We start from the raw sequence: 7,301 nt of genomic DNA, 5'->3' as shown, positions 1-7,301 counted from the left end.
TAGTGTTAGTGGCTCCAGAAGAGGGCAGGGACCAACCCCTGCTGGCAACCCTGGGGGAGGGGCCTCTGCTTTGTTCTCCCCCCTCCCAGAATCACCATCCAGGAGGCTGTGGCTGCAAGAAAAGCCCACAGTGGCCACATTTGAGAAACGCTGATCTAGGCCTTAATTAAAGATTTCCCAGCCATATGATGCTGCCCTGCCCAGGTTAGGGGGTCAAAGTCTCAGGCAAGTCTCCCTTCACAATAAAGGATCTAAGCACGCAATAGATCCAACTTCTAGGATACAGAATTGGAACATTTCCCCTCCCCCTCAAAACCAGGAAAACGTAACATGCTGTCCACATAGTGCAGTGACATTATGGGCTGTTTCTAGGAAGCCAAGAATTTCATTCACTGATGCAAGTGCTACTTAACACAGACGTGGGTTCTGTTCCCAGCTTTGCCACTAAGTCACTTTCCCTCTGTGCGCCTCCTTTCCCAACCTGTAAAATGCAATGACTACTTACCCTTCTTTTGTCACAGTGCTTGGAGATCTAGGGCTGTATATTTATAAGCAGGACCATTTAGAAGGGAGAAATGTTTTGAAGGTGCGACTGCTACAGGATAGGATCCCAAGGGAGACACCTAAAAATGAGGAGGGAAACCGGCTACGTTTGTTGCAGCGTGAGTTTTGATGTCAAGAGATCCCTCGTTCCTGATCCGGGTCTCTCGTTTTCAGAGTTACACAGCCCTGCCATCTCAACCCCCCTGACATTAATCGTGTGCTGCTGGACTGTATGTTCTCTCCCAGGTTTAGATCTCAAGGGGGATAGGGAGGAAGCGGGGCCACAAACAGGCAAAACTGTTTTCCTCTTTGCATCTCCATTATCTGGCCAAAATAACAAAACCCGCATGACGGAGTGCGTGGAGGGGAGAATAACTTTGTGCATTTGAGAATTTCTGTGCCTGGTTTCTGCCCAATTCACCGCCAAACCACAGAGTCATTACAATGCGATGACTAGATGAGCGTTGAGGAAGAAGCAGAGCTCCTTTTGACGCTGTGGGAGCCTTCCCTGGAATCAGAATCCTTGGAGCAGGAATCGATCCATTTTACCAATTAAACCGTTACTAACTGTATTGGAGCCACAGAGCGCCTAGAGCCATCGCTGCTAAGCTGGTGGCAGTGGAAGCCTTTGGCCATAACCTTCCATCCAGGGAAAGCCAGCAGATGCGACAAAGGAAAGCAAAGCACTCATTTCTAGCAGGAGTGGAGCACATCAGAACTTTTCCCTCTTTTGTTTTAGTTTTAGCAGCTTGAATCCTGAACGTTTTCCCATTTCATGACCTTCGGTATCAGCAGCACATGCTCTTGTTTTTCCCTCCACAGATGCTCAAAAACAGGAGCAGCCCCAGGAGTAGATTTACAAAAGAAGGATAAACGCCATGGGAAAGAGGGGGTCATGCGTGATGTCCCCCTCTAGAAACCTTACACACCCACAAGAAGGTATAAATAACTATAAATTTATTAGTAAAGCAAAACCATTTGACAATCACACAGGAGAGCTGGACGTGTTAATACAATATATATACACACACGCACGGGATACAGTCTTAACACATGGAAAGCAGTGTTAAAGGCACTGCAAGCCACACCGAAGCCTCATCGCTCACGAGTACAATCTCACACAGCCCTGCCAATTCACAGGCACGGAGTCACAACCATAGGTTATGCGGATCCACCTATAACCTCACCCCATCAGAGACTGTGGGTGGGCCAACAAGCCCTCTGCTCCACTGCACCGAAGAACTGCCCCTGAAAAGAAATCAGATCCATGGATCACATAAAACTTTACGGACAAGCACCTGGAGTTAGGGGTTAGAAATCCACCTTGGGGTTCTGGCAAACGGATTCGCTCTCAGAGGTCTAGGGATGTTGGGAAGCTCAGTTCCTGGATGTCTGTAATGTGCTTTCAGATGGCCAGCAGGGAACGTGCCATAGGGGAACAAAGTGGATCCCAAATCACAAGAGACGCTCAAGTTGCCAGAACCCAAGACGGAGTGGTAGCCCAAAATTCATACTTGCCTGTCCTTATTGCATCTCTATGGGATGTCTGCATATACAGGAACAGAAATCTTCCTGCGAGTTAACTCAGCGTGTCACAGCTTGATCAAGAATAGTTAACATTCAAGGTTAAGGTTTTTGCATCATTAGTTAACACCCAGTTACCAGCTGCAGTCCTGGGTTGACTGCAATGCCCGAAGGAAATAAAAAAGTGCTTTTCTCCTCCCCAAAAACATCTCGCAGGCAAGTTATTCCAGCGGAGAGCCAGGAGACTGTGCCAACCCATTGTCACACGCCGCTTTTGTGTCATCCTCATCCATCCTCCAGTTTTTCCCTTTATTGTTCACTTTCATCAGCACCAACTCTTCCAGAAGCCACATGGCAACCCAACGCTTAGCACACACATTAGCACCCAGCTCTCAGAGGGACACCCTCGCTCCGCATCATGCCCCTACGCAATCACTGAATATGGGACCAAGATCAGACAACTGTACCCAGGGCACAGGTACAAGTAGATTGTACCCACCATGGTGAAGCCAGGATATCCTTCCACCTTGAGAGCTACAGCGTGACAGCCCCACCGGCAGTAGTAGGAAGAACCACTTAAGGAGAGATTGAAGTTTTTTAAATTCCATCTTCACAGTGTCAGTGCGCATCATGATACACCGCTACCTGACCATTTCTACCCCATGAACCCTTCAGGGCCCTCCACTAAGTTACTACCAAGATTTGCCGTGACAGTGTCAATGCACATAATTTATTGGAGAAACTGCAACTCCTCAGGCTATGTCTACACTACCGCGGTAAATTGATCTAAGTTGCACAACTCCAGCTGTGTGAATAACGTAGCTGGTGTCGACGTAGCTTAGGTTGACTTACCGCCCTGGGTCAATGGGAGACACTCTCCCGTTGACTTACCTTACTCCTCTCGTTCCTGGTGGAGTACCGGGATCGATCGGAGACCACTCTGCCGTCGATTTAGTGGGACTTCGCTAAACCCATTAAATCAACCCCGGTGCATCCATCGCCGGAGCATTGAGCCCACGGTAGGGTAGACATAGCCTCAGGCTGGCGCCTGTTTTACAGCTATGCTGACCAGTCTCCTCTTAGCTCCACCACCTCAGTTTCCTACACAGGAGCATTGGGACACACTTTCCCCATACTTTGTTGCCAACACCCCCGCATGCAAAGCTGAATTGACATGCCCAGGATGGAACTGACCCTAAAAGAGAATGAGGAACAGTGCTGCGTAAATCCTTTCCTAGCTTTGGCTGTGCCACTCAGGGCAATGGCTCTGTAGACCGCAATTGAGTTAGTTGCTCAAATCCCACTGGAATTCAACGGAACTGGGCACCTTCCCCATCAGGTTCCTTTAAAATCCCCACCATTAGAGGTCTTCAAGTAAATGAGAACTACCACTGGTCTCCGAAAGGTATTTATTTTAAAGAAATCCATAGTAGAAAAATAATCAAAATGGCAAAAGGGAAAAAGGTACCATCCTTTACAAGGAGCAAAGCCAACATACGAGGTGCAAAGCAACCCCGAGGTGGTTATAAAAGGATAATCCCCAAAGACGGCTGAACAGCACACAAGAGACATGGGGAGGGAGAAAACAAAGATGTCAAGGCCTTCTGTGGCTATGCTGAAAGAAGGGAAACAGGAAAAGGGCGGAGGACAGAAAGAGACGGGTAAGAAGGAATCTCTCTTTCCTGGAGGCAAATACACAGCTACGAAGAACTGAACACATTGTCTGCAAGCCAGTCACCCGGTTGCAGAGGTATAATGTAGGCACCCCCCACCATCCCACCTTTCTATGAGTTTCCAAAAGTTCCATCTTTTCATTCCTATTCTTCTGATCTTCTAGAGAAACAGCCACACGCAAGACATACCCCCATCTAGCCAATAACATCTTACAGCTATTGAGCTATTGCGCCTGGCTTCCCGCGCTCAGGGAAGCTAAACTCTTTGGTGAACAATATTTTATCAAGGCTGAGTTACAGCTGGCCGGGACCGTTAGGTACTATGAGCAGACGCAGGAGTATCTTTTGAAACCAGGGTGTGGGGCTACAGATACCCCAGCCGTGTCTCTCTATAAACGTCAGAACGGAAGAGAAAGGAAGTGCAACACAGATACAGAGTTTAACACGTTTTACCCCATAGAGGCTTTGGCCACATTTGCTCTTTGGTTTGAAAGTAAAATGCCAACTGAAAACAGTCAATAGCTGATGAGCCCTTCCGCCCTGTAGGATGGTGTCATCATAACCCACTTTGGAAAGGCAGCCATTGTATCGGCTTCCTGAGCCCCCCAGAAGCAGAACCAGGGGGGTTCTCTTACAAGATTATGTTCCACTATTTCTACCACTTACTCCAGTTTAAAAAACAAAAACAACCTGACTCTGAAAGGCACAGCAATGTAAACCAACCCTCTTCTCCCCAACCTAAACATCTTTAAGGGAACAGTTGGTGGTTAAACAACTTTCTTTACCTAATAAAAATCCAGGGCTGTAGCGTCAGTTCTACCACGTAACTTGTCCCCACCCTGCCCTCGTCCCAGGAGATCAAGGTACGGCCACATACACCCGACGAGTAATCTGCTCCTGCAACACATGCTGTCATCAGCTGTTAGGGCAACCAGCTTTAAGTGGAACTGGACTGCACTGTTACCAAACAGAACACGCCAACGGTAGTCCTGAAGCCACACACAGAATCACAGAAGTGTAGGGCTGGAAGGGACCTCAAGAGGCCATCTTATCCAGCCCCCCGGGCAGAGGCAGGAGCAAGTAAACCTAGGCCATACCGGAGAGGTATTTATCCAACCTGTTCTTAAAAACTCCTACAACCTCCCTTGGAAGCCTATTCCAGAGCTTAATTTCCCTTATAGTTAGGAAGTTTTTCCTAATAGCTAACCTAAATATCCCTTGCTGCAGATCAAGCCCATTACTTCTTGTCCTACCTGCAGCGGACACAGAGAACAACTGGTCACCATCCTCTTTATAGCAGCCCTTAACATATTTGAAGACTCAAATCCCTCCTCAGTCCTTCAAGACTAAACATGCTCAGTTTGTCTAACCTTTCTTCATACGTCAGGTTTTCTGAACAGTTTATCATTTTTGTTGCTCTCCCCCGGACTCTCTCCAATTTGTCCACGTCTTTCCTAAAGTGTGGTGCCCAGACCTGGACAGAGTGCTCCAGCTGGAGCCTAACCGTTGCCGAGTAGAACGGGGATAGTTACCTCCTGTGTCTTACACATGAGACTCCTGTTAGTGTACCCCAGAATGAAATCAGCCTTTTTTGCAGCTGCATCACACTGTTGACTCATTCAATGCGTGATGTACTATAACCCCCAGATCCTTTCCTACAGTACTGTCACCTCTCCCATTTACCAACTATTAGGGCTCCTGGGATGCATCTGCCCTATCTCGGAGAGCTGGGTAATAGCCCTGGGTGTGACTAGACCTGAGAAATGCATGCCTCTAGCTTGCAGGGTTGCAGCTATGAACTGCATTTCCACAGACAGATTGGACATAGATTCAAGAGATCTTGGGCCTGATTCTATTACACTAAGACCCTTTTATGGTGCTCTGGCAGCATGAAGGTGCCTTAAAGTGGGTGGAAATGAGTAGCCCCCTTGCAAAGGGCCTCCCCAGCCACTACTGAACAAGTCTAACATTCCTGTAACACCGGCATCAGGGGCAGGCCTCTGATGCGTATTACCAGCTATTTACTTCACAAACGAAGAGTCTCTGGCAACTAGAGTCATACATCAGCATCCTCCATCCCTTAAATGTGTAAATAAGCATTCCCTTCTCAGAAAAGGGCCAGATCTCGCAACTACGCAATACAAGCCATCCTCTCCATCCCCTTCCAGTTCATCACCAATCATCCCTGCTTTGGGGACTAGCTTAGAAATAACTCACACAGCAGGAAAGACAGAACTGCTGCCTTCTGCCACTGCTGAGTTCAGCTGCCCACTCCAGCACTGAGCAGCCAGGGTACCAGCTACACGCTGGGCTGCCTAGCTCCCTGCTCCCGCCCTGAACAGTTCAGCAGCTCATAGATTTCCTGGCTGGAGCAAGACAGCTAAACACAGCATGACAGAGCACCAGAGCCAGCGGGGAATGCAACGAGGGTTAGCCTGGGTTCACGTACTTCTAAATTGGCTACAAAAACCAGGGAGAGGTACTGAGCTGAGAACAGATCCTTCGCATCCAGAGCTAGCTGGTGCTCTGAAGCGGATGGGACAGAGACCAGAATGGGCGGAGAGGAAGAGGGGAAACTATCTCGTTAATAAAAGTAATACTGCCGAGATGCAACAGGAGTGGAGCCTTTATATCGGAAAATAACTTATCTCCCTACTTGAAAGGGGTTAGGAGACTGTAAATGCCACCTATACATTCATATCCGCCTCTACAGCACCACTCGTATCTCTTGTGGAGGGTGTGGTATTTGCCACCCACAATAAATCTATTGTTTGCTGTTTAACTACAGTAGAACCTCATTCATCCACTTTTGGTCTCTCCACAGCCAAGTTTAATACAGTAGCTGGCAGAACACTAAGAATCATAGAATCTCAGGGTTGGAAGGGACCTCAGGTCATCTAGTCCCACCCCCTGCTCAAAGCAGGGCCAATCCCCAATTTTTGCCTCAGATCCCTAAATGGCCCCCTCAAGGACTGAACTCACAACCCTGGGTTTAGCAGGCCAATGCTCAAACCCCTGAGCTCTCCCTCCCCATAAGAGTAAGGTCTGCTCCCCTATCTCGGTGGTGCAGTTTACTGCAGAACATTTACCTGTAGGTTCTGAACTATCAATGCTTCTGGCTGTCAAAACAAAACGAGGGAGGACACTGGGAGCCACTCTTGATTTTTAATTTTAAGTGGGTTTATCATCTTATGAGCCAATCCACCAGCGTTGGTGGTTCCCAATGGATGTCCCAAAGGCATTAGTGCAAAACGCTCTGCAGCTGGAACAAAAATAGTCTCTATAGCCAAGTGTATTGCATGTCGAACAATTTGGTTCTTTAGTTCTCTCCCCACATCCTGAATTTCCATTTCCATTAGCAATGTCCCCTCCAATGCCACCTTTCCCTGACTCCCCCAATCTGACCCACTTATAAAGACAACCTGAACAAGATTAGCTTTTCTTGTTTGTGTTTCAGTTTTACTCCTGTAGTTAAGGATACACTGAACTCTATATATTAACATCAAAAACCAGCTACCTAGAACTGAATCTCTCTTTTTAAAGATCCAAAATGACATCAAA

Source organism: Lepidochelys kempii, chromosome 12, assembly GCF_965140265.1.
Source record: "Lepidochelys kempii isolate rLepKem1 chromosome 12, rLepKem1.hap2, whole genome shotgun sequence".
NCBI classification, from domain to species: Eukaryota; Metazoa; Chordata; order Testudines; family Cheloniidae; genus Lepidochelys; species Lepidochelys kempii.
The sequence above is the reverse complement of the archived record's forward strand: the minus strand, read 5'-3'. Positions refer to the sequence as shown.